Source organism: Oryctolagus cuniculus, chromosome 19 (assembly GCF_051225735.1).
Source record: "Oryctolagus cuniculus isolate XC-2025 breed Fujian yellow rabbit chromosome 19, ASM5122573v1, whole genome shotgun sequence".
NCBI lineage: Eukaryota > Metazoa > Chordata > Mammalia > Lagomorpha > Leporidae > Oryctolagus > Oryctolagus cuniculus.
In genome coordinates, this window is record NC_142885.1 from 15045308 (window position 1) to 15073301 (window position 27994).

General features: G+C 41.9%; 1 protein-coding gene and 1 long non-coding RNA gene across 8 annotated transcripts in view; both read right to left on the bottom strand.

The window, feature by feature from the left end:
* Positions 1-27994, bottom strand: part of AUTS2 (activator of transcription and developmental regulator AUTS2) — a 1250408-nt gene that overhangs the window by 1175598 nt on the left and 46816 nt on the right. The window lies entirely within an intron of this gene.
* The window catches only part of LOC149120360 (uncharacterized), a 57347-nt gene continuing 29353 nt past the window's right edge, over positions 1-27994 (bottom strand). Inside the window, exon 4 of the long non-coding RNA XR_016225566.1 lies at positions 1-27994. This exon is cut by the window's right edge and continues 7065 nt beyond it. This is a non-coding gene — a long non-coding RNA (uncharacterized LOC149120360).

Below are 27994 nucleotides of genomic sequence, written 5' to 3' on the forward strand. Positions count from 1 at the left end.
TTCTGTTTTTTTTTGAAAGATTAAACATAATCACTCCATACAAGTTATGTTTACAGAGATGAACAGGCACACTCCAAAATCCTGTCTGATTTCCTGGGATGGGATGGGTAAATGCACTTTTTTCCTTTCTTTCATTCTCAGTCTGTATTTATACTCTGAAGTTTAGCTCATATCTCAAAAAGAAGGTATAATATATATATTATATATTATATATAACATATATATATACACCTCTGATACAATTTTAATGTTTGAGAAAGCATTCAGTATTAGGATCTCTAGAGGCCTCAACCATAAAGAAGAAAAGACAGTCTGGAGGTTGGAGAGAGAGTAAAAGAGAAGCCTCTTTGGTACCTAAGCTCCTAAATAATCTGTTTAGTCCTGTAAACCACACTAAAGTAATCCAAGCAGAAACATCTGGATCTGTAAACCCAAAAGTCCATGGACTGCAACATCCCAAGCCCTACCATTTACCCTGTTCCCATGATAGGAAAACAGAAACTCGGTCTCCAACTTTCTATCGCCAGATCTAGAATAATGCACCTAGTGTACAAATTGTGTTCGATAATTCAGTTCAAAAAGTGAATGATGGGGGCAGCTCTGTGGCATAAAAGGTAAAGCTGCCACCTGCAGGGCTGACATCCCATATGTGTGCCAGTTCGAGTCCCAGCTGCTCTACTTCCAATCCAGCTCTCTGCTATGGCCTGGGAAAGCAGTAGAAGAAGGTCCAAGTCCTTAAGCCCCTGCACCCATGTGGGAGACCCGGAAGAAGCTCCTGGCTCCTGGCTTCGGATCAGCACAGCTCCGGTCATTGTGGCCAACAGGGGAGTGAGCCAGCAGATGGAAGACCTCTCTTTGCCTCTCCTTCTCTCTCTGTGAAACTTTGACTTTCAAATAAATAAATAAGTTTTAAAAAGTGAATGAATAAAATAATGTCACAGTCAAGAATAGGGTATAAAGGAGTCAGGGCATCTCCTGCTCACACAAATGACCCATGCCTTCTTCATAAAGGGAGTGAAAAAAATGAGGGGGAATATCATCTTTCAAATAGCTTCTGAAGCCAGGGTTGCCCTGCCCAACAAAATTGACCTTTTATAAAATGTCTGCATACGAAAGAATCCAATTTAGTCCATCTAATTTCAAATATCTACAGCACTGCTCTTTATGATATTTAAATATTAGAAGCAACTAAATGTTAAAGAATAAAGGACTGAGTAAACAAACTATGATATATCTAAACAATGGCCTTCTATATAGCTATTAAACTTAATTCCACAGTATTCTGAAACCTCATGACAAAATATTATAAATTTTCAAACTCAGATTTATATACACATATGCATATACACACATATATAACTGTATTTGTATTTTTTAAAGATTTATTTGAAAGGCAGACTCAGAGAGAGAGAGAGAGAGAGAGAGAGAGAGAAATATATCTTCCATCCACTAGAGCACTCCCCAAGTGGCCACAATGGTCAGGGCTGGGCCAGGTCGAAGCCACCAGATAGGAGCTTCATCCAAGTCTCCCATGAGGGCAGCAAGGCCTCAACCACTCAATCATTGCTGCTGCCTCCCAGGGTCTGAATTAACAGAAGTTGGAAACAAAAACCAGAACCGCGTATCAAACCCAGCCACTGAGACATGGGATGCAGGCAATCATTTTAACCAGCATCTCAACCACTAGGCCAAGAACCTACCCTTGAATTTATCTATAATTATCTTTTCCACAAAATGAAAATCTGAAACCCCCAACAGTGTTCATTTAGGAGAATTTACAAAGCATGCATACTTTCCAGAATAATAATCAAATAAACACAGTCGTGTTCAATAAATGCAACATTACTTCAAAGGTCCTTGTGTGTCCCTCAATGATCAAATCTCCCTCACCACTACCACCATCCTGTTATTACCAATAGTGATGCTTATACAGACAATCAGGGGAATAAATGGCATTCTTTCTATAGATACAAAGACACTGACCATTTCAGAATGAAGGAAAAACACATTAATTCACACAGTTAGTAGAACTAATTCACACTTTCAGAAGAACATGATTTTGGTATCTCTTCCAGGAATGTATTTGTATTAAATCATACCTCCTACCTCATCTTGTCTAAACATATGGCTGACCATAAGTTCAGAAAAATGGGCAGCATGAGGCTAAAGCTATTTTGGTACCATTTTTCTAGCCAAGTGACATAACCAGTCACAAAGTCATCTTAGCAACTGTTTTGCAAGGAACCATAAGCCAACTGGTTACTAGGTTCATGGAAGAGAGAAGATATTTACTTATCTTGACTGACACGGTATCTTCACAAAGATTACCACACACTAAAATTTTAACTACTGCCCAGTAAAGTGGATAGGTAGTTCCCCTCCTTCTTCAATCAGCATTTAAACTGTGCCAGACACGATTACTATGTTTTGAAATGGGTGTGGTGTACCATATGCGCACTTTAGCAGATGAATTTTATACACCTGAGACTCCCAGAAAATATTACTGATGATCACTGCAAATTACTAAAGGTACACTATAATCATAACTTTCATCACTATTTGAAATGTAACATCTCTAAATGGAAGCCACACTGTCTACATGTATCAAAACAGAGCCAAACACACACACACACCCACACACACACACACCCTGAATAAAAGCAAAATAAGTCAAACTACAATCACCAAGAATGAGCTGGCCAAACAATGGTGTATCTGAAACAATCCACTCCCTCCACCCACTGTGTAGCAGCTATTAGGAGAGTCACCTGGATGGGCACATCTGTTGAATTACACACCATTTAAACATTCATTTGTTGCTTGCCATCAGCTGTCATATCATCAACTGTGATAGTAACTAAGCCTCAGACAAAGGATGTCCTGAACAGCAAAATGATTATTAGACTTTGTAGTATGTTTAGAAGGCTGCTGCTTCACCAGAAAAACAAATGAGAAAAGTATTGCCATTTAGCTGATGAACAGAAGTATGAGCATAGCTTTATGGATAGGTAGAAGCCAGGGTACAGAGAGATGGTCAGGAAAATAGCCTGACAGCTGGACGGTTTATCCCAACAGTAATTACTGCTACTGGATTAGAAATGGGACCCAGGGGAGCAGAGAGTACATTCATAAAGGTAATGAAATGGAGCAGAGAGGCAGAATAAAAGCAGGAAGTCCCCAACTATCTCCCTACTCCTACATTCTTACTATCAAAATCCTAATTACGACACTCTGCTTCCTTGTCAGACACGTACTGTCTCAACAGTAAGAATGTCAGATCTTACAGGACAGGGACCATATACATAACTCCTCTAACTGTTGCCCTTTATCACAGGGAAAATAGTACAGTGCCTACCTATGTCTTCCCATCCAGATGCATCTGCGCCTTAGAAGTCATTATTAACTAAAGAAAAAATTTGCTCAAAGCACATGAAAAATAATACTCATCAAGAAAAAGAGTAATAGTTCTTAATCATCAGGTACTTAGGGTGACCATCCAAAAGTCGGTTACTATATCACATTTGGAATTTTAGGGGAAATGCAATCGTTCTCTTATGTATCTATAGTATTTGCTGATTCAACAAACATTTGAGAATGAGAAGCATACATACATGCTTGTCAGATGAAAGAAAAATTTTTTAAAAACTTATTTGAAAGTCAACGAGACAAAACAAAGAGCTGCCATCCACTGGCTCATGCCCCAAATGCCCACAATGAGGTAGTGGGGGTAGTGAGGGGAAGACAAGGCCAGAAGAGGAGAACTCAGTCCAGGTCTTCTATGTGGGTGGCAGGGACTCAACTACTTGAACCATTAGCACTGCCTCCCAGAGTCTCCACTGGTAGGAAACTAGAGTCAAGAACAGAAGTCAGGAATCAAACCCCAGCACTCCAATATGGCAAGTAGGTACCATTTTGTGTATGTGTGTGTGTGTGATAGGCAGAATTAGTGAGAGAGAGACAGAGAGAAAGGTCTTCCTTCCGTTAGTTCACCCCCAAATGGCCACTAAGGCTGGCGCACCGAGCTGATCCAAAGCCAGGAGCCAGGCACTTCCTCCTGGTCTCCCATGCGGGTGCAGGGGCCCAAGCACCTGGGCCATCCTCCACTGCCTTCCTGGGCCACAGCAGAGAGCTGGACTGAAGGGAAGCAACCAGGACTAGAACCCGGTGCCCATATGGGATGCTGGCGCCACAAGTGGAGGATTAACCAAGTGAGCCAGGGTGCTGGCCCCGAAAGCAGATATCTTAATAGGCTTAGTGAAAAACCTGCTAAAAGCATATTTCTCCTAAAGAAGGTTTTTTATCTTTATTAGTTTATGTATGTATGTGTATGTACTTGGACGTTATTCAAAAAATTCATGGGAAAATGGAACGGAAAGATAAGTTGGGGTAGGAATTTGACATAGTGATTAGATACCCACATCCCATCTTGGAGTACCTGGACTGGAGTACCTGGCTACAAGTCTGGGCTCTACTCCCGATTCCAGCTTCCTGGTAATGTGCACCCTGAGAAGCAGCAGGTGTGATGGCCAAAGTGACTGAGTCTCTGCCACCTACAAGGAAGATCCAGACGGATTTCCAGGCTCCTGGCTTCAGCCTGGCCCAGCCCAGCCCCAGTTGTTACAGGCATTTGAGGAGTCAATTGGCAGACAGAGGATGATCTCTCTTTCTCTTACTCTCACTCTCTTTGACTCTCTGTTAGTCTCACTCTGTTTTTCCCTCTGGCATGAAACCTTTCAAATAAATTAATAAATCTTTAGAAAAATAATAAAGTTTGGGGCAAGCCTTGAAGCAACAGTGGGCTTAAGCCAAAGCTTGGGACACCTACATCCCAAATCAGAGTGCCTGAGCTAGAGTCTGCCCCTGTCTCCAATCCAGCTTCCTGCTAATGGGTGTTCTGGGAGGTGGCAGGTGATGGCTCCAATACTTGAGCATTACCATCCATGTGGGAGACCCACATGTGGTTCCTGGCTCCTGGCTTCAACCTGGCATTTGGAGACATTTAGGGAGTGAACCAGGGGAAAATCATCCTCCCCCTCTTTCTGTTTCTCTACTTCTCAAATAAATAAAAATAAGCTTTAAAATAAATTTTTAAAAATGAAAGATCAGATTGTTTTGTTGCAAAAAAAAAACACATTGAAATCTATGCATAGTTTTCTAATACACATCTTCTATGAATTTTCTGAAGATAAGTATATATGAAACATTAAGGTATCAGATTCCTTTAACTCTTTTTGCAAAAGACAGAAATAGTCTGTAACTATAGAATATTCAGTTCTTCCACTGAGTATTCTTACTCTCCATTTATCAAAGGGTGGCATTCCAACTCCTAAACAGCAAGTCTAAGAAAAACCACAATGACATGGTCCAGGCATGTGCATTTCTGATGACCAAACTTGATCTGACAATAGAACTCAAGAGAGCCTAAGGAAATTAACAGGTAGCAACATGTCCAATAAATCATTTCTCACAAAATTCACTATGTAAAGCTAGTTTTTGGCAAATACGGCAACTTGTACACTCTTAATACTTTTGGTTGTACTCTTGATTATGAGCAAATCCAAAAATGTTGAATATATGAATATTTTATTCATATGCTCTTAATGATTAAAAACTTAAAGGAATTTGGGAGGGAAGATGATTATACAGAGAAGAAAGGGCTATGAACACAGGAAACCTCATGATACTAGGAAGACAGTATCATCATATCATGACAAGATAAGGAAGAAAGCAAACCAGGACTGCAACTGGAAATCTGGATAGATCACAATTTCATATGATCCTGCCATGTAAGTGTAAGGCAAGTATACAAGTATTTCTGTAGTCAGATGCTGTATCCCAGATGTCTGCATATCTAACCCTGCAAAAATGATCTTGTTTCAAAGAACCTAACAGGTGAGCTCAGGCTAATACTCTGAAGAATTTAGCATTATCTAGACTGCTAGGACAGCCTGAGTTTCTTCATAATCATTTCCACTAAACAGTATGAATCTAATCTTTTTTTTTTTTAAAGATTTGTTTTATTTATTTGAAAGACAGAGTTACAGAGAGAGGTAGAGACAGAGAGAAAGAGAGGTCTTCCATTTGCTGGTTCACTCCCCAGATGGCCACAATGACCGGAGCTGTGCCAACCCGAAGCCAGGAGCCAGGATCTTCTCCCAGGTCTCCCTGGGAGCAAGCTGGGACAGGACCAGCACCCATATGGGATGACAGTGCCTCAGGCCAGCCCTTTAACCGCTGTGCCACAGCACTGGCCCCAAATCTAATCTTTTAAAACATCTTTCTATATGTGCAAAAGTTAATGGTGGTTCAAATATAAATACAAATGCAAATGCAAAATAAGTTATAATTTTATCAGTTAGTCTGGTGACAACATAAAGAACCTCCAAATCATGGCTTAGTGAGTACAACTTCCGCCCGCAGTGCCAGCATCACATACGGGCACTAGTTTGAGTCCCTGCTGCTCTACTTCCAATCCAGCTCTCTGCTATGGCCTGGGAAAGCAGTGAAGATGGCCCAAGTCCTTGGGCCCCTGCACCCACTTGGGAGACCCGAAAGAAGCTCCTGGCTCCTGTCTTTGGATTGGCCCAGCTCCAGCTATTGCAGCCACTTGGAGACTGAACCAACAGATGGAAGATCTCTTCCTCTCTCTCTGCCTCTGCCTCTCTGTAACTCTGCCTCTCAAATAAATAAATGTCTTTAAAAAAAAAAAACTCAAAGGTAATTTATTAAAGGTGATGGGTCATCCAAACCTTCTCTATCTTCCCTTTGATTCTAGAACTAATATTTGTACGTATGACCTAGGTTAAAAGCACAGAATTTAACATCAATAATTCCATAGTCTTGGGAGCTGACATTATGGCATAGTGGGTTCAACTGTGGCCTGCAAAGCTGAGACCCCATGTAGGCAGCGGTTCATGTCCCAGCTGCTCCACTTCAGATCCAGCTCCCTGCTAATGTGCCTTGGAAAGCAGCAGTAGATAGCTCAAGCGCTTGGGTCCCTGCAACTGCATGACAGGTTAGAATGAAGTTCCTGGCTTTAGCCTGACCTAGCCCCAGCCATTCTGGCCATTTGGGGTGTAAACCAGTGGGTGGAAGACCTCTTTCTCTTTCTCTCTCCCTTTCTCTTTCCCCCTCCTCTCTTTCTCTCTGTAACTCTGCCTTTCAAATAAATAAATAATACTTAAAAAAATCATTCCACAGTCGCCACTAGCCAACCCCCTGTAATCTAAGGAGCCCATGTACCACCACTACTATGAAGTCAAATGAAAGAAAACAACAGGCCGGCGCCGCGGCTCACTAGGCTAATCCTCCACCTAGCGGCGCCGGCACACCGGGTTCTAGTCCTGGTCGGGGCGCCGGATTCTGTCCCGGTCGCCCCTCTTCCAGGCCAGCTCTTTCCTGTGGCCAGGGAGTGCAGTGGAGGATGGCCCAAGTGCTTGGGCCCTGCACCCCATGGGAGACCAGGAGAAGCACCTGGCTTCTGCCATTGGATCAGCGCGGTGCGCCGGCCGCAGCGCGCCGGCCGCGGCGTCCATTGGAGGGTGAACCAACGGCAAAGGAAGACCTTTCTCTCTCCCTCTCTCACTGTCCACTCTGCCTGTCACAAAAAAAAAAAAAAAAAAAAAAAAAAAAAAGAAATAAAGAAAACAACATAATAAATCTGTTCTTTCCATGTTATATCATTACTCTCCTCAACATGACAATTTATGACAGATGCCCAACTCTAGCCTGACAGTCTGTTCAGGCGCTAAGTGGTTACAAAACTGCTCATCTACGGACTTACTCCTGACACACAGGTCTTGATCGCAGCATTAGACACAGTGCACTTCCCACCTTCCACTTGCCATGTTTCCCCTGAACAAGCAGGGGCTCTGAAAACCACAGCAATATCACCATGGTTAATGTAAAATATTAATGTCTCATTTGTTCAACAGTTTTGTGGAAATTAAAACTTTTAGGTTAATCATATACTGAACAATTTTAATTAAAACAGTTATAAAACAATTAATCCACAAGAGCTTGCTTGGAACTTTGCCAGCCTTATTGGTTTAATGCATGTAGGCAAAACTCATTTTTTTCCTTTTTGACTTAATGAATGCTAATATGTGACACAAAATATGCATACTAAGCTCCTAATAACAGTTAGTCCATCTGGTTTTTCTTGCATTCTCTATTTGTCATTTTTCTTTGATAGTAAAATTGAAAATGAGTTCGCTGTGTTAGAAATGATAATGATGCCATGTGCTGTGCTTCATTAAAAACTGCTCTTTATGAAAATCTTCCAGGGTGAAATAAACACCTTCAGCACCCTCATTTCACTATTAGAGGGCTGGAGTGAAAGACAGGACACAGATCGGGTCCAGAACCACAACTGCATTGTGTGACAATACCGTTCTTCACTGCCATTCGCAACGATTTTTTTCTTTCTGAGAATACTATGAAAGAGAAAGGATAAAAGAGGAGTTTCAATGTCTAAGACAGATCCTCAAAAATTTCAATTTGTTCCACATTACAATCTGCTTGATTCGTTTTGGGATCTATTTGTTTGCCTAAGCAAGCAGTTCAAGGCCTATCCTGAATATTTAATGCATGCAAAATCACCTTTTTAGTGTAAGCAAAGGGGTTTGTTATTTCCAATAATGCTTAAGAACAGCACTGTGTTGATCATGATACCTTCAGATTGTTTTTAAAGGCAAGGGCTCACAGAAAGCATACTAAGCTGTTAGCTGCCACTGGTGTGTACCACCCCATCCATCTAAGCTTTGCCATAAATTTGAATGTTCCAGGCTTTACAGTCTATCAAGTTTCAGAAACACAAAAAGCACACACAACACAACCCTTCTAGTGAAAATGCGAGCACAGATACTTCATCTCAGCTCCTAATTCAAATTTAAGCAACTATACCAAATCCTGTTAGAGTTGAAGAAACGAGTTCAAAGTAATTCAGCCCTCCAATGGTAGAAGTGATCCCCAGCATAATTATATTAGCTGGTACCTTCACATCTGGTGTGTATCTTGTTATTTCTGCTTGGGCACATCACATGTGAAGCATATAAATCCATAAAAGGTATTAGATTTCCCTCTGAACCACCTCTCACTTGGGCCAAAAACAATATTCTTTAGTCTCATTTATACTTAGAAAGCAGCTGTAATAGAAGGCTTACCAGTTTAATTCCGATATAACAGTTAAGGCATTCTGGGAAGTCAGTGTTTCATTAAAGTAGCTGAGCATTATTGTTGAATAATAAGAAACAACTCTAGACATAGGAATATTAAAATAAATACCAGCATTTAAAAGCCAGATTCCAAATAATACACATACACAAGCTCAGGTGGCTAGTTACCTGAATCCCAATAAGAAAAATAAATATTTTCATAAAAAATCTGTTCTTATAAATTTTCTATGAGCATTTATTAATGTTCACCTATAATGAGCAACTATTTTTTTTTCTGATCTGCTCTATTTGTATAAATGACACTGGATGGAACTAACAGAAGTAACCTAAATGATCAAATATATAGTTTCATCTCTTAAATTCTATAATTCTATAACAGGTCCATTGTAACTAAAACCACAAAATACGGGAGTTAAGAAAGATCTCAAAGACTACTACATTGTACTACAAATCTCATGATTTTCAAAATTAGGAAAAAATATCTATATTTTTAGTGTTAGGAAGCTGAATCCAAAAATGAAAACAATACTTATGGATTACACAGATCCATAATGCATAGAATTAATCACATTCAACAATTTAAATCTTCACTTCTCATTGATATTTGAGAAGTAATTTCAATACCCTCAAGTATTTAAATACAGGCTCCAGCTCCAAGAGGTTCATAACTACCCTTTGCTTTTTATTTTTTTTTAAGATTTATTTATTTAAAAGGCAGAGTTACTGAGAGGCACAGGCAGAGAGAGAGAGAGAGAGAGAGAGAGGTCTTCCATCCACTGGTTCACTCCCCAGATGGCCACAATGGCCAGAGCTGTGCTGATCTAAAGCAAGGAGCCAGGAGCTTCCTCTGGGTCTCCCATGCGGGTGCAGGGGCCCAAGGACTTGGACCATGTTCTACTGCTTTCCCAGGCCACAGCAGAGAGCTGGATCAATTGAGTGTGGATTAATTGAGAGTGGAACAATTGAGACTCAAACTGGCAGCTTTACCCGCTATGCCACAGTGCCGGTCCCTACCCTTTCCTCTTTATAAAGCATTAATTCTCAATCAAGGTGACCCTGCCCCTCATTTGACAATGTCTGGAGATTATTCTGGTTGTCACATTGGGGGAGTGCTGTACTGTCTACTGTACAGAGGTTAAGGGTGCCAACATTCTACGATGCACAGAATACTCCAACAGAAAGAATTTTCAAGTGCAAAACGAAGGGCAATCACCAACACTAGTAACACTCAGCACACTCCTGGAATCAGAACAAATCAGAACAAAAAAACGATGATGGGCCCTTCCAGGAAGCAATTACTATCAAATATTCCTCCCAACCCCTTACACATTACACAGTGGTAAAATGTCAAATCAGCCATTGATTTAAGGGGGAAAAAAAAAGAGGGGCCAACATTGTACAGCAGAGGATTAAGCTGCAAATTTTGATGCTAGCATCCAACATTGGGTTGGAGTCCCAGCTGCTCTGCTTCCAATCCAGCTTCCTGCTAATATGTCTGGAAAGACAGCCAAATACGACTGAAGGATCTGGGTTCCTACCATCCATGTGGGAGACCAGAGGAAGTTCCTGGCTCCTGGCCTTGGCCTTGCTTAGACCTGGCTTTTGCAGCCATTTGGTAAGTGAACCAGCAGATGGAAGATCTCTTTCTTTCTCTCTTCATCTCTTCCTATCTCTCTTTCCATTGCTCTTTCAAATAACAAAATCTTTAAAAACCAAAAATAAAAACAAGCATCTCCAAATGCCTTTATTACTAGGAAGTCTATAAAAAGAAAAGAAAGAGAGAAAGAATAGGAAGTATATATGGGCAGAAGGAGGGGGGTAACACTAGCTTTAGAATAAGATAAAAGGAGCAAATAAAGAAGAAAAATCACTCTCTCCTACAAACCTGTGAAAGCATTTCAAATCACTGCAATTACATATGCCCAGGAGAATCCCCCTTCACATTCGTGAGGTATTTTCTCCTAACCCTCCTGGTATTTCAAGTTAAAATAACACTGTCATGAAGTGGCTGTGCAGTACCATTATGGCTGATAAGTAAATAGCAGACAGACACAGCCCAGAACATCCCCCACACAGAACACACAAATATACATGCAACATGCTTTATCAATCCCAAGGGTACCCTTGTTCATAGTTCTAGAATATACGATCTTAACCTGTCTTACACTGTGGAAACCCATATAAGCAAACTATGGGAACACAGGAACAAGAGTATCAGAGTTTTTAAAAAGACAGTGTTTCTTTTCCTTGGTCATAGGTCCTGGGCCTTAGGCCTTAGAGATTTAAAAACAGTATCACAACAGGGCCAGCGTTGTAATGCAGCAGGTTAAGCCACCGTCCCCAACTCCAGCAGCCCACATGGACACCAGTTCATGTCCTGGCTGCTCCACTTCTGACCCTGTTCCTTGCTAATGCTACTCAGGAAACAGCAGATGGCCCAAGTGTTTGGGCTCAGGAGAGCCCACGTGGGAGACTCAGATGTAACTCCTGCCTCTTGACTTTCGCCTGGCCCAGTGCTAGCATTGTGGCCATTTGCGGAATGAACTAGCAGATGGATCTCTCTCTCTCTCTCTCTCCCTTTCTCTCTGTAACTCTAACTTTCAAATAAATAAATAAATCTTTTTTAAAAAAGGGAAAACAAACATCCTTTTGTATTAACTCAGCACTGTTTTTACATCAGCCATGTCCAAATCAGTATCTTTTACAGATCAACTTCTCACTGACATTACAGAACCACCCCCTGAAATAAGTACATTTTAAATCTGTGAACAGTTAGAATCTGTATCCTGAAAAATCAATAGTAACTAGTTTCATTCAATATATTCTCTGCTTCCTGGCTCTTCCTAGAATTTGCCTGTTTTTCCTCTCTCTTTTCTCTCTCCTTGAGGCTGCCACCATTAAAGTCCAAAAAGGTTCAGAAGCAAACATATTAAAAATAAATAAATAAAAGTATGAAACTATGTCAAACATCAAAATTTGAAAAGGAAAGAGCCTGCAAAACTCAGTGGTATAAATGATGAAAGCTGCTATAAAAAGCCCCAGGAGCACCAACCATATAGGCACAAAAGGAAAACAGCAGGAAGGGAGAAGGCAGGTGGCCCAGGATGGAAAATTTAGTATGAAAACACAGGCGTCTTTGAGGGCTGCCAAGAAGTCTTCCAACAGAACCCAAGGAATGTGGAGGCTCTAAGGCTGGAATGTTGTTTCTCAATCCTCCCTCTTAGAATCCCCCGGAGCATCAGGGTAGAAGGATGGGCACATACCACATACCACCAATGACAAACCAAATACAAGTTTTCAGTTCGAGGGAGGCTATTGACTTTGCCTGAGTTTTGTTAGAGTTTTTATCCTCTCTAGAAAGAAGCCTGCATTCAGAGTAAAATCAACTTGATATTGATTGAAATGGTGAACATCTAAGGGGACAAGGGAAGCTTGCAAATCAAAGGTGTACAAAGTAACAAGGAGTGAGGGCAGGTAGCAGACTTGTGAGGTGGGGAAGAGCTTTATTAAAGGAAATGATGAACCAGGGCTTTAGGCTGGAAGGATGCACTGTGGGAAACAACCACTACAGAGGTAGAGTAGTAGAAAAAACACAGGAGCTAGAGGCAGACAGATCTGGGCTGGAAACTTGGCTATGGCTGCCAACCATAAAGCCTCAGGCAAGCCAATGAAGTCTCAGCTTTCCCGTCCATAAAATAGGGATATTATCCCTATTATGCAGGGCTGTTGTAAAACCGGCAAAAACGTATAAAGTACACATCCCAATTTGTGGATACCCAATTAAGTGGGTGTAATGGTGCTCTGAGAAAAACACTGCTTCCGGAATTGAATTTTATCCCTTTAAATCTTAATAACAGAAAGGGGGCAGAGGAGGCATACATCCTAAAGGATGTCACAGGAAATAACCTGTAAATGGAAAAATTTAACAAGTATCTGACATCAGGTTCCTAGGAAAGCAAGCCCATTTATGTCTTTGCTCCATACGGCCCCTAACCTTCCTTCTTTTCTTGCCTTCTTGGCAAATTCTCCACCCTCTCAGCCCCAGCACACCATATAACTAGTATTTCAACTCACAAACTTTCTATAAATTATTATTTCTCAATTTCTTCCTGAATACGCCAATGCCCTCCAACTCCTCAGCATTATACTCGTGGTCTTGGTGATTTTAACGATGCAGTCTCAAAACAAAAGCCAAGTTGCAAGGTCACTGAGTATCTTTCTACCAGTTGCTTCACCTTAGAACATTACTGTCTTAAAAGTAAACTTTACCTATATCTTGTATGCCCTCCTTGAAGCAGATTCCTTAACATTCACTGGAACTGGATATGTGAATATCAAAAGCATAATAATTTAATTCACTAAACAATTTCATAGTAGTTCTCAAAAGCCACACTGTTTACATTGGGTAATTACTATCATTCTCTACAGTGTTTACTTTTTAAATTGTGGATTTATTATTTTTTAAAATGAATTTTGCTGGTAATGAACTGAAGAGCCTACAGAGATACTGATGTCTGTAAGAAATAACACATTGGGCCAGCGCTGTGGGGTAGTGGGTAAGGTCACTGCCTGTGGTGCCGGCATACCATATGGGCACTGGTTCGAGTCCCGGCTGCTCCACTTCCAACCCAGCTTTCTGCTATGGCCTGGGAAAGCAGTAGAAGATAGCCCAAGTCCTTGGGCCCCTGCACCTGCATGGGAGACCCAGAAGAAGCTCCAAGCCCCTGGCTTTGGATCAGCCCATTTGTGGCCGTTTGGGGAGTAAACCAGCAGATGGAAGACCTCTCTCTTCCTCTGCCTCTGTAACTCTGCCTTTCAAATAAATAAATAAATCTTAAAAAAAAAAAAGAAATAACACATTATAGTTATAGACAATAGTTTATGAATATGTCTAAGTTTATATGAATTCTCTTTCATCATTAAAAAAATTATCCCAGCAAAAAAGGTAAGAGAGGAATATAAAAACAGTCTTGTCATTTCTCTAGTCTGCTACTTGGTCAGTTTAAACTCTCTGTTCCTCTTGGCGTCTCTGCATCCCATATGAGTTCGGAACCTGAAAAATTAATAGGATGAACCAAACTCTTCACAATTAAGTTCCTCAGAAATGAGCAGAAAGTACTACTAATACCTATACCTTAGTTAACAATAGATAACCAGAGAAGCAGGTTACTGTTTAATTAAACTGAATATGTTCATAACAGAAATCTATCTGGAAACTCAGATCTATATTTGAAATAATTCTAACAGTAAGCATGTACTATATGCTTTGCTATATAATAGGAAAGGGGTTGGTAAACTACTTCTGTAAAATATCAGATAGTAAATATTTTAGGCTGCTTGGCCTGTGGACCACATTTTGCCAACCCCAGTTCCTGCCAGGGAGTACCAGGCATCTGGGCAGACATCAAGAATAATTAGAAAATTCCCCTACTTTCTAAGACGTAACAAGAAAGGTAAACCAACAATTACAATACAATGTAATAAACAGTAAGTGCAGAGGTATATTAGTGTTACAAGAGGCAGAGATGCAGCAATAAAGGAGATTTTTCCTAAACTGCCTACGAAGTCTTGATATAAATACTAAAGCAATTAGTTTGGCTTTTCTATAATAAACAAAGGAACTGTGACTTTAAAAAAACCTTCACCACTCACATCTGCTAAGACTTTATCAGAATGTGGCTGGGTGTGTTTTGAAATGTCCTTTTTAATTATCATTCCAGGCCAGGACCTCTGGCAAAATCCATTCTCCATTGATCTGCCAGGAAGCAAGCATGTCCCAGGTGGTGGCTGACTGCGACTCTTAGGGGCAAGTCCACAGGTCCTGCCTGTTTATTTCACCCAAGTCCTTTAGCTGTCACAGGTAATAGTTTTCAAGTACTCTGGGACAGAAAGAATCAAACAGGTTTTTTTCCCCCAAGTGAAAGGTCAATGGAATAATAAGCTTGGCCAGAGTCTCAAATATTTGCCTGCCCCCCACTGGTTCTGCCTAATCAAATCAGTTTTATTAGAGGAGGTCACCTCTAATCAGCACTGGGTCTTATCTGCATTTGGAGATGCTTAGGCAGATTTATTTTAATTACCTCTGAACATGTAAAGCTTGGGTCTTGAGACTTAATTGTCACAACTGTCTGCCCGGATGTTTTGTTCCACGGGGGAAGCCGAGGGAACCAGGAGCCAAGCTGACATCATCAACTGTGTATTTAATTAAAGCAAGATGAAGGGCAGCCAGGCCTGGGAGGATGGTGGGTCTGCTGACAGAAAGGCTACACCACTCATGAAAATCCACCAAGCTTAGACCCTCCCATTCATTGGCAGAAAGGGGATCTGTCCTGAAATCCAAGGAGGTAAATGCTCCAGTGTGGGCCGCCTCTGACACCCCCTCGGAGCCCTGAATGCCACAGGAAAGGACAATCAGCAGAATCAAAATCTAGAATAATTACATACACCCACGTAAGCCTGATGTTCAGCTTGTGAGCTAACATCAGACTGAAGTACTTAAGCATGCTCTCCCCCTGGAGGGATACGCATTTGGTATAGTAGTTAAAACACCCCTGAGTCCCACCCAAGCGTCTCATCTGGCTTCCTGCTAATACACAGCATGTGAGGCAGCAGACCATGGCTCAAGTACTTTGAATCTCTGCCACCCAGGTAGGAGACCTGGATTGAGTTCCTGCCTCCTGGCTGTGTCCTGGCCCAGCCTGGCTATTAGCAGCATTTGGAAAGGGAACCAGCAGAAGGAGAATTTCTCTCTGTGTCTACCTCTACATCACTGTCTCTCTGCCTCTGAAATATAAATAAATTCATTAATTAAAAAGAACTCTCCCACCTGAGAACCCGAAGAAGAAAGTGAACCCAAGATCTGGATGATACTTTTTCTGGTCTGTTTCCTCCCCCCCCAGGAATCAGTCTCCTCAAAGTCAGACAGAGCAGGGGCTATGTCTCATTTATCCCTGCATCTCCCCCACATTATGTTAGGGGATTCAATCACATAGGATCCACTCACTGGCCTACATGCCTTATGCTTTTTTTTTTTTTTTAAGAGAATGAGAAAAGTAAATGTTCTCAAAGGCAGAAAAAATTGTGAGCAAAGATAAACAAATGTCAAAATGTGAGCAAAATTAACAAATCTGGATAAAATACAAGCAACCACAGGATTGATGTTTCTATCAGCTTTCTTCCCCCAACAAAGGTCATGTCAGCCTAGGGAGGGATCCTGGAGTGTCAGGAACTCAGTCCTTGGTGGTAATATTATTGGAGAACTCATTTCACTTTGATCAAAAGCACTGATTTCCCAAGAGGCCTTTCCAGGAGACACAGTGGTCAGCCGTGCAATGACTTTCCACATCTCTGAAATGAACGTGTCAGTGCTAGGGTTCTCACACAGTCAGGAAGACGAAGGGAGGCCAATTGACTGGGGCCCCCAAAAAATTATTAAACAAATCCCATCCACCGAGACAGCTGAAGGCAGTACGATGAAATAGAGAGCGGCCACCTGTAGAAACAAGAATTCCGTACTGCCCTCACCCCAGCTCGCAACAATGGCGAGCACATTACAACAGTCATCACTAAGGCTTAGTCTGAGAGAGAAGAAGGTTTTTGTTTTGTCCCCATGCCTCTTCTCTACCAAGTACACCAAATAAGGCTGGTGGGCCTGCCAGAGCTGATTACTTCAATACAGCCCACATGGGGAGTAAAATACCAAAATCAAACAGTGCCTTAAAGATCAGCTTGTTCTCAAAGGTTCATAATAAGCCAATGCCTAAACCCCTCCCTCCAACCAAGTCCCCAGGAAGGCGCAGTTCCTTTTGAGACATCCTTTGGATGCTCTGACATAGCAGGGAGCTTTCATACATTCTTTACATCTAATCTGAAGCCGACTACTCCATCTTAGACCAGAGAAGCAGAGGGTTCAAATGCAGGTGGGGCCAAGAAGTGACTCCACTGCCCTTTCTCCCCAAATTATTTTACCCACTCACCCACATGTTTCTCAAACTTCAGAACACATCAGAATTGCCCGGAGAACTTGTTAAAATAAAATTACTGAGCCCAACCCCCACAGGTTCCAGTTCAACAGGTGTGGGCTGAGGCCTAAGACCGTGCAATTCTAACCAACTCCCAGGTGATACTGATACCTCTGGACTTGAGACCATAATTCACTGAAGTAAATTAAATAAAAAAGAAAGCCAGGTGATTGCTGTTTTAAGATTTTTAAAAAACATACAACAGCCCCCATATTAATACAGAGCCTAGAGCTTTTTATATGTACAAAACAGCTGCCAAAATTCTGAAGTGTTTGCTTTGCTGTACAAGCAGCCATTTGTGATTTTGCACTCAACCACAAAGCAAGATTGTGGATTTTTTTTTTTCATTAACTGGAGCATTTGCTCCATGTCTGTATTATTGTTTTACAGTTTCTAATTACTGGGCTGTGAAGTGCCAAATGGTCAACAAGCTTCCCTATTGTTATTCAGGTGCACCAACTGGTGCCCAGTGCTGAAGAGGGCCTTATTTTATGGGATTGCTGGGCACACACTTGCTGCCTGTGGATACCCACGTATTACTAAGACAGGAACAAATTAACCACAGAAACAACCTCTACCAATTAACTAATTTTCCAAAGCAAGAGCATTTACAGCCTTATTTCCTTGTTAGGAGCCCTTTAACTGTTCGTCTACCTCTTAACCTTTTTCTTTCTGGTTCCTTAGAACACACAGTTGCCATCATCAAAGACCATCCCAGAATACCCCTTTTAGTGAGTGAACTGAAAATATAAAGGTAACAAGTGCTTACGATGATATAAAAGGGGAAACATCTCAGATAAGGAAAACATCCAAGAATTCAATTTTCCTGGCTGCAAAATTCCTATTTCCTTGAGCTTTCCTTGGAACTGGCCGCCTGGTTTACCAATTGACTTCATCACTTGATTCCAGCTGTGCGCATGGTGGCAAGTTACTGAACCTTCCCTGGGCATCAGTTTCCTCGTATAATAATGAAGACAGTGGTCATACATACACTTTATTAGGCTGGCTTCAATATTGTGATATAATCTATATAAAGCACTTGGCACGATGCTGGGCACATTTTGAAGTACTCAATACACTTTAGGCATTATCATTGCTTCCTGTTAACATCTAGCCATGGAAGAAGGCCCTCCTCCTTGAGATATCAGCAAACTTCTCTCTGTCCCAAAGGAACCAAGCAAGGTTAGGAACAGCTGGTGTGGGAAGTGAATCAAGATGACCTTAGAAGAGAAGACAAAGAGTGAGCTTATAGGCCGGCACCGCGGCTCACTAGGCTAATCCTCCACCTAGCGGCGCCGGCACACCAGGTTCTAGTCCCAGTCGGGGCGCCGGATTCTGTCCCGGTTGCCCCTCTTCCTGTCCAGCTCTCTGCTGTGGCCAGGGAGTGCAGTGGAGGATGGCCCAAGTGCTTGGGCCCTGCACCCCATGGGAGACCAGGAGAAGCACCTGGCTCCTGGCTTCGGATCAGCACGGTGCGCCGGCCGCAGCGCGCCAGCCGTGGCGGCCATTGGAGGGTGAACCAACGGCAAAGGAAGACCTTTCTCTCTCTCTCTCTCTCACTATCCACTCTGCCTGTCCAAAAAAAAGAGTGAGCTTATAAAGAATTGGTTGAGGGGAGGCATTTGGAGTAGCCATTAAAACACAGTGCCTAGGGTTCCAGTTCCAGCTCCTCTGATTCCAGCTTCTTGCTAATGTGCCCCTTGGTAGGCAGCACGTGATAGTTCCAATACTTGCGTTCCTGCCACCCACATGGAAGAGATCCAGATGAGTTTCTGGTTCTTGGCTTTACCCTGGACCAACTCTAGCTGTTGTAGGCATTTGGGGAGTGAACCAGTAGATGGAAGATATCTCTATCTCTCTGCATTTCAAATAAAAAGAAAAGAAAAAAATTGTTTACAATAAATAAAAACAATTCATGGACATTTCCATGCACAACAGGCAAGAAAAGCAGGGATAGGGACAAGGAGAAAGAGCAGACCGAGCTGTCCAATAGCTGGTAAGAGAAGCCCCCAAAGGCCACCAGGCCAACATCTAGTATTATGATTCCAGAGCATCTGATAGCTATTAGCACAGAATACATAAGTTTTATAAATGTTCCTCCTTATTTAAATTCCCTCCACAACCTCTGCCCATCTGGAACTGCCTCAGCAGAAATGGACACTAAGCTGAGACAGAGAGAAGCAAGGAGGTCATCTTCATGGAGTGGGATCAACAGGCCCAGAAGAACAAAGCTGGGCTGGTGCAGAGGAGGTGGCAGGCAGGGAGAGCCTGAGGTCAGAGGCACAAAGGGAATACAGGTCTCAAATACATTCTTCCCACAGTTGCTTCCCAACAAAGGTAACCTGATAAGTATGCCACCAAGAATCAATAAAAGTAGAAAGGGGGCAATTCCTCTGCAAGGAACATGGAAAAAAAACAACACCACAGCTGTATGAGCATGTGTAGTCACATACAAAGAATTAAAAGTAATCTTAGTACACTGAGAGAAAATTATATTTCTGGCTTGACGTTTTTGCTCTGCTATGCTCTGAAACTCAAGAGTGAGAAGTGTTCTGTCAATGACCCTAGCTCTTGAAAATACAAGTGCTATACAGGAAGAGAACACCGTATACTTGATCCAGAGGAGTGTTGGAGAGAGAGAGAGAGATTATCTTCAGGCAATGCACTAGTTGCACTTTTCTTCCTAAAAGCAAATCAAAACTATTAACCAATCGTAACTGTTCTTCAGGCTCCATATTTGGCCCTCACCTCAAATTCTCTTCTGTCTTTGGAAGCACAACACAGATACAGAGTTGTTCCACTGGAAAGATTAAATAACTTGGAGCCGGCGCCGTGGCTCATTTGGTTAATCCTCTGCCTGCAGCGCCAGCATCCCATATGGACCGGGGTTCTAGTCCCGGTTGCTCCTCTTCCAGTTCAGCTCTCTGCTGTGGCCCGGGAAGGCAGTGGAGGATGGCCCAGGTCCCTGGGACCCTGCACCCACATGGGAAACCAGGAAGAAGCACCTGGCTCCTGGCTTCAGATCAGCACAGCGCTGGCCTTAGTTGCCATTTGGGGGGGTGAACCAACAGAAGGAAGACCTTTCTCTCTCTCTCCCTCTCTCACTATCTTTAAAAAAAAAAAAAATTAAATAACCTAATGTAACTGGCCTAACGAGAGTAGGAGAATAAATAAAGCACCCACAAGTACCCTAGCCCCATCAAGGAAACCCCAGGGTCAGATGCCACCTTGGTCCTTTCAATGCAGGAACCTCCTCACGGGTATCAGCAGAGTAGCCAGATACAATCAGACGCTTTATTTTCTGCTCCTAAACAATGAACTCACTGAACAGTGAACTCACATGACCTGGATGGCAGACACAGTCTCCAGTTAAGGTACTGAGAGCCTTATTTTTAAAGCTGCCTGCAAAGATGTCGTCTGCATCTTTAAGGCCAACCCAGCAGGTAATCATCATTGTGGCTCCCCAAGTTATTTACAGTTAACCAAACCACCTTGGCAAAGACCGAAGTCAGATTTACCTTTTTATCCACAGATCTTCTGCTAAACTGGCTGCAACAGATACAGTAAACATACATCCAGGTCCTTTTTTCCTTCCCTTTTTTTCCTTTTTATAAAAGACATGAAATTTATAAGAAACTCTGACATCTACTTATACATGCCTTCATAAAATTTTGCTTGTCCATAAAATCACAAGTAGGGAAAAAGCCTATGGCAAAAAGAATGCTTTGCTTCAGCAAAGTAGTCACTGCAATTGCAGAAAAAGGCAATAGCCAACTAGCACTTTAACCTACAAACATACCCCAAAATCATAATTAAGGATGCCTCCAGCTCCCAAGGTTGAAAATTCATTAGTTTATTCCCAACACCTAGCAGAGTTATCTCAACCACACTACAGATTCAGCACCTGATGCTTATGACAACCTCTGTAATGAATACAGGCTGGAAAGGTGATTTCATGAAGCTTAAAAATAAAGTTCCCACCCATCCATCCTCCCTCAAACTTGCCAAAATGACACAGCAGTTAGTTTTACAATTATCTACACACATATATCCCAATTTTTCCCAAGCTAGGACTTTAAAAAAAAAAAAAAAAACTCTTGGGATAGGCATTTGGCGCAGTGACTTAAATTGCCACCTACAATACAATCAGTATCAGTGCTGCTTCAAGTGCCAGTTTCTCTGCTTCTGATCCAGCCTCCTGCTAACGTGCATCCTAGAAGGCAGCAGATGATGGCTCAAGTACTTGGGTCCCTGACAACGATCTAGGAACCTGGCCAGAGTTCCTGGCTCCTGGCTTCAGCCTGGCCTAGCCCTGCCTGTTGCACGCATCTGAGGAGCGAAACAATGGATGGAAAATATTCTCTCTCATTCTCTCCCCCGCCCCCACGCCTTCCAAAGTGAAAAGAAATAATTTTTTTAGAATCCCTGGCACTAACACCAACAGCTACCAAACCAAAAGGAAGCCAGGAAACAGACTATTTTTCTAAAATGTCCTCTATACCAACTGCAGGTAGCTGCTTTCAAATTATTTAGAATAACTTATTCCAAACCAACAAAACCAATCTATTCCAAGAAAGTTGATATGTCAGCTCACCTTAACAGCCAGAGACCACCAGAGAGAGTATAAGGGCAGTGCTGCTTTATGCAGACCTAAAATCTTCAATAAGATTAACTTCCATAATAGGATTTAGGGACGCTATGACGACCATTATGGTGTCTCCTACAAGCCAGAGGCTCCAAAGGTTTTAACCATTGGACTTAATCTAATCTGGCCTAATCTAATCAAGGCTGTCTCCCTGCATTCTGTCAGTAGACTCTGAGCAGTGATCTAAAAATAAAGGAAAAACTGCCATTCAAATCACACCCTGCAGACAAAATACATGCTAGACTTTATCTGGAAATCAGTGCACACCTGGCTACAAATACGGGGGGAAAGGGGACTCTTGCATCATCTACCTAGACTAACATATGATTATACCATCCACTTAACACTTAAATTCTAATTAAATAGCACAAGGAAGATTTCACGTGTTGATTCATAATCTTGCTCAAAAACCCGCAGGATCCTTTTCAAATGAGTCCAAGGGGAGCAAGGGTCTGATTCAGCAGTAAGCTCTCTGTGAAGATAGGAAGTCAATGTCAAGGCTGACCCAAAAACAGAGAAATTCTCCTTGACTGACAGCTCATGTCCATGTACAATGCTATAAGCTCTACCTCCAGACACATGGCACAAAGACAGAGGTCTACAGCAAATCCATACTGGAGTATGCTGAGCCTGCCTAAGCTGTTCACCTGGTACACTAAATCTAATAAATCAACCCACATTCCACAGCATCCATTTTCCCATGCCGGCATCAACATATGAATAACAGGCTATCCAGTGTGAGTTAAGGCACTGCAGATAGGAAGAGAAAATAAAAATTAAATGTATTTGTTGCTGTATTTTAGACTTGTACTGCCCAGTACAGTAACAACATGGGTGGAAATAAAAGAATCTCCTTAATTATTTCTATACTATGTGTTGAAATGATTAACAGTTGTTTTGATATATTGATTTAAATATAAATTACTAAAATTAATTTCATTTGTTCTTAATTTTTTAATATGGCTACTAAAAAACTTTCAAATTGTATGTGTGTACACCTCACATACTTTAATTGGTCAGCACTGTTTTAGACATTCTGTTCACTCAAACTAATTTCAAAGGAGAGGTATGTACATATTTCATTCCATTAAGTCCATCAGGTCAGGGTCAGATGATAATCCTCAAAGTTGGAACAAAATAATCTCTGCACACATATTTATTTAATGAGGCCTCAGGAGGAGCAGCATCCATGGATTCCAGTCCTGATTCAGTCCACTCAATACCTGAATCAGCCCTGAATACTCTGCCAAACTTTCCTGATTTTTCACATCTATCACGAGACAGAGACTTCTGCAGCCCTCTTCCCGACCTCCACAGTCACCTCTGGATATCTCAAGGCAGAAGTCAAGTCAGTCCTCTGAAGTGTAACAGGCATGGCCTAATTCTACAGCATCCTTTCCCAAGTGCATTCAGCTTTGGGGAATTCTACAGAACTAGGATTAACTAGCTTCAAATACCAGCCACCAAGCAAAATGGCCACCTTCTCACCACACGAAATACTTCCTCAAGTCTGCTAACAGCACCTTTGAACTCGTGGCTCAGAGAAAGCTGTTGTTCCCAGGAACTCAGAGGTCAATGAAAGATTCAGAAAGAAAAACACTGGTTATTAGTGCAAGGGTAGCAGCTATCAAAGGCGTCAACCGCAGAGGATGTTCCACTTGCCAGAGATGTCATAAGTTCTCCTCACACCTCGTTCCTCACATTGTCTCACACCAGCCAGACCCAGGCAGTCCTGCACCCTCCACACAGCATTTATAGGACATTGCAGCCTCCAACACCTCACCAGAACCAAATCCACATTCTCAGTGGTCTGCAACCTAATTAAGCATTCAAGTTCAAGTATCCTATTCAGCAACTTAGAAACCCAAGGCAGAACCTCCTCTAAGGTCAAGAAATACAAAGATGAGGAGAGTGGAGACAGGCCTGCAAAGCACACAGTCTGGCAGTGGCAACTTCCACAGGACTCTAGTACTATGTGCAAAAGACTGAGATGCGTCCAGGTAAGAACAAAGAAATGAAAAACAGCATCCCATAGAGTGAGACCCAGGGAACCAAGGAAATTAACAGTGTAGTACACAGGGAGCATGAAGCATCTGGAGCATTTTAAAAAGGCAAGTAGGGGGTTGGCACTGTGGCCTAGCAGGTAAAGCTAAGCTGTTGCCTGCAGTACTGGCATCCCATAAGGGTACTGGTTCCTGTCCTAGTTGCTCCACTTCTGATCCAGCTCCCTTCTAGTGTGCCTAGGAAAGCAGTAGAAGACGCACCCGGCAGAAGCTCCTGGTTCCTGGCTTCAGATCGGCCCAGGTTTGCTTGCTGCAGCCATTTGGGGAGTGAAATAGAGGATGGAAGACTCTCTCTCTCTCTCTCTCTCTCCTTCTGCCTTTCAAAAAATTAAATAAATCTATTTAAAAAAAAAAAAGCAGAACTAGCTTCATGGGCTTGCTACTTGTGCAGCCCTACAGTCCATGTACATAGAAGGGCTCCACACTTGGCTTAATACTCTGCTGTTGCTATCCTGAAGTTCCTAATACATTTCTTATAAGATTCACTTATCTGAAAAAGCAGAGTGAAAGAGAGAGAGAAATCTTTCATCTGCTGAACCACTCCGCAAATGAGGCAGATATAGGAACCAGGAATTCCATCCTGATCTCCTATGTAGGCAGTAGGGACTTGAGCACTTGGGCCATCATCTACTGCCTCCTACATGCAATAGTAGGAAGCTGCATCAAAAGTGACTGAGCAGGCAGTGGGGCGAGTCTTGTGGCGTGGCAGGTTATGCCACTGCCTCTGATGTTGGCAACCCAGCTGAGCACTGGTTCATGTGCCAGCCACTTCTGATCAAGGTCCTGGCTAATAACACCTGGAACAACAAAGGAAAACAATGGAGGATGGACCCAGTACTTGACAGCTCCCGTCATCCATGTGGGAGATCTGGATGGAGCTGCATTTGGGGAGTAAATCAGCAGATGGAAGATATTTCTATTCCCTCCACTTAACTCTGCTTTTTAAATAATAAAATTTTTAGATGTTAAAACAATTTTTTAAAAAATTAATAAATAGTAGAGTACCCAGAACTGGAACCAAGCACAGATAAGTAATGCAGATATCCCAAGTGGCAGTTTATACTGCAGTGCTATAATGCTCACCTCCCCCACCCCAATTATGCTTTTCTTAATAAGAGGCTTTGCATTTTCATTTTGCAAAAGGTCCTGAAAGTTACAGAGTTGATCCTGGTGGTAAGAGATGGTAAGAAATCCAGCAGGGCCCTGTGGGACTAACATAATTTTTAAAAATCTTCATCTTTAAGGTCTAAATGACCTAATGGGTGATGCATGCCTTCATGTCGGGCAGCTCTCAGTAGAGCCCTTGACAATGACCAGGAGTCCTACTGCTAAGATTCTAATTCAGCAAGTCTAGGACAGGGAGGCTACAGAAAGTGCATTTTTAACAGGCTTCTGGCAATTCTGATGTCAGCAGTTTGAGAAATTATTTCTAAAAAGTAACATATCTTAAACCACTGTTATCTCTCACAGATAGAAGCAGCACAGAGAAGCACTTCCTTCAGCAAGTGTGTTTCCCAAGCCCTTAACCTACTCCAGACATACAAGAAGGGTCTGTGCATAGCACTGGTCTTCTGAAAAGGTCACTAAGCACAATTTTAGAGAAACAGCATGTCAAGAGCCTAATTTAATGAGTTAATCACCCAGATAAAATAAAACTACCATCTTTTGTTATCTAACTTATGTTCGGCCTTTAATTCCTTCCCATAGCCTCCAATCTCCAATCATCCATGGTATAACAAAGCAACAGGCCCACTATGGATGCTGAAATTGGACACTGTGTAAGATTCTGTAAGGAAGAAAAAGGGCTAGAAGGGAACAGCCAAATAAATAATACTAATGTCACAGTATACTCTGCAGAAGTCAATGTTCTCTTTTTTCTCCTCGTTCCTTGCTAACGTCCAGATTTCACTGAGTTCACTCTTCAAATCAGCCTTTTCTGGAAGCCAGGACTGGGATAGGATTCCCCTGTCATATGCTCTTGAAGAGCCTGTGATTATCCTTTATATACCTTTCATCAAATTATGGCTATTTGGTTCCTGGTTATTGACTTTAGCTTTTTGTTTCTGTTTGTTTATGCTTGTGTCCTCCACTGGACAACTCTATGGTAAGAACCACCTGGCAGCTGGTGGGCACTTACTTCATACATACATGGTAAATGAATGAGAAATGTTACGAGTCTTTGGTTTGGGGTCAAACACAGGAAGGAGGATAAGATGATTCTTTGTTCCCAGGGTGAAAAACAAGCATTAGAGTGAGACTCTGAGACCACGCAAACAAAAGCGGTACAACTGGGCTCTGGGGTGTTCCCAATTGTTTGCTGTCTACTTTTAAGCAGTCCTGGAATGCTATTACCCACTGGAACAGAAAGCTTTGTGTAACACGCAAGAGAATACAGTTTTGCAACCCAGCTTACTGGGCTGTAGAAACACAAAATCAAAAGCCAATGTGGTTTGCTGAATGCCTCTTGCTCCCCCAGTACCTAGACAGTAACATAATCTAGACAGTGAGACTGCTCACTCTCCACTCCCTCCACCCTGCTTTTTCAAAGGTCTCCAGCTCAGGAAAGCCAGAGAAGTCTAAGATATCAGAAAGTCTGAGACAAAGCGTGAACATCTAAAGGAAGGCTGATTCTCTAACAGCACCATGTGTACATACGAGAGGAAACACGACCCACAGCTCAGCTCAGCAAATGCCATGGAAAGTGACTGATCTCCAGCACACATTCTGTTCATTTATTTCTCTATGGCTACCAGCCTAAATGCTGTTCCTACCTACTTACTTCCCCATCTCTGAGTGATTAAAACCTTTTTCCAGCCATCCAACTGCAATAGAGCTTAGTTCTTAATTAAAACACACTATAAAATATGATGAACAACCAAATTCAAGTGCTATATAATTTATTTACATTTATGCAACAGCTTCCTCCAAGAACTCAAGGCATTTTACAAATTCAAAATTATCTGGCAGATACTAATTTTCATGAAATCCTCAGGAGAAAGAGAAAAATGTAAGGTGCATAATTCAAAACAGGTCTTTACCCTCACACATCCTCATCTTGCTCCCACAAATCCAACTGTGCACACTGTCTCTTTGGACCACAGATCTAAACTGATCTGGAAAATTATACTTGGTACAGATGAGAATTTCAAGAAACTTCCCCAACAGAAGAAAATAAAGCTAACAATGACTGCTCCATTACACTGTAAAAAAAGTTATCAAATCTTTTCTAATCTTTAATAAAAAGCAAAAGTCACACCCCATTCCAAAGCAAAATTTTCAAGACCAACTTAAAAATACACATTTGGAATTAAAAAAAATAATTACATATAACTATATACATGGTACACACATACACATGTACGTCTCCATTTCCTTCAAATCTCCTTGACCTAACCTCTCAGAGTAGAATCTATGGTTCTCCAGGGCCTTCAAATGTACTGGCAATGTTTTGTTTCCTAAGCTAAGTGGTAAGTACATGAGTTTGGGTTTATTTCCTTCTTTAAGCCATTCAAGATTACATATTATCCTACACATGTATCTTACAGCTTTTTTAGAACTCATGATGAATTTTTTACAGGTAAGCCAGGAACCATGCTTTGGAAACATGTATGGGCTTCATCTGAATCTCCTAGGTGCTTTCTAAAGTATGACCCTGTTATGGCTCTACTTTATATAAACACATAACATATAAATAAATACATGTGAAATCCCCCAGCACCACACAATGAACTTGATTTGGAAAGAGGATTGCTGCAGATGAAGCCATACTGGATTAAGTACGTCTCAAGTCCAGATCCAGTACAACTTGTGTTCTTAAAAGAAGATGGTCATGTAAAGACACGGGGTGAACACCAAGTGACAATGAATGCCAAGATTAGATTCAGGCAACCACAAGCTAAGGAATGACAGAAACCATCCACAAAACCACCAGAAGTTAGGAAAAACAAGAAGGGGTTCCTCTACAGGTTTCAGAGGGAACATGACCATGCCAACACCCTAATTTTAGGCTTCTAGTCTTCAAAACTGTGAGATTGCTTCTGTTAACCCAACCAGTTTGTAGCAATTAGAAACTAATGTAAGAACCTACTG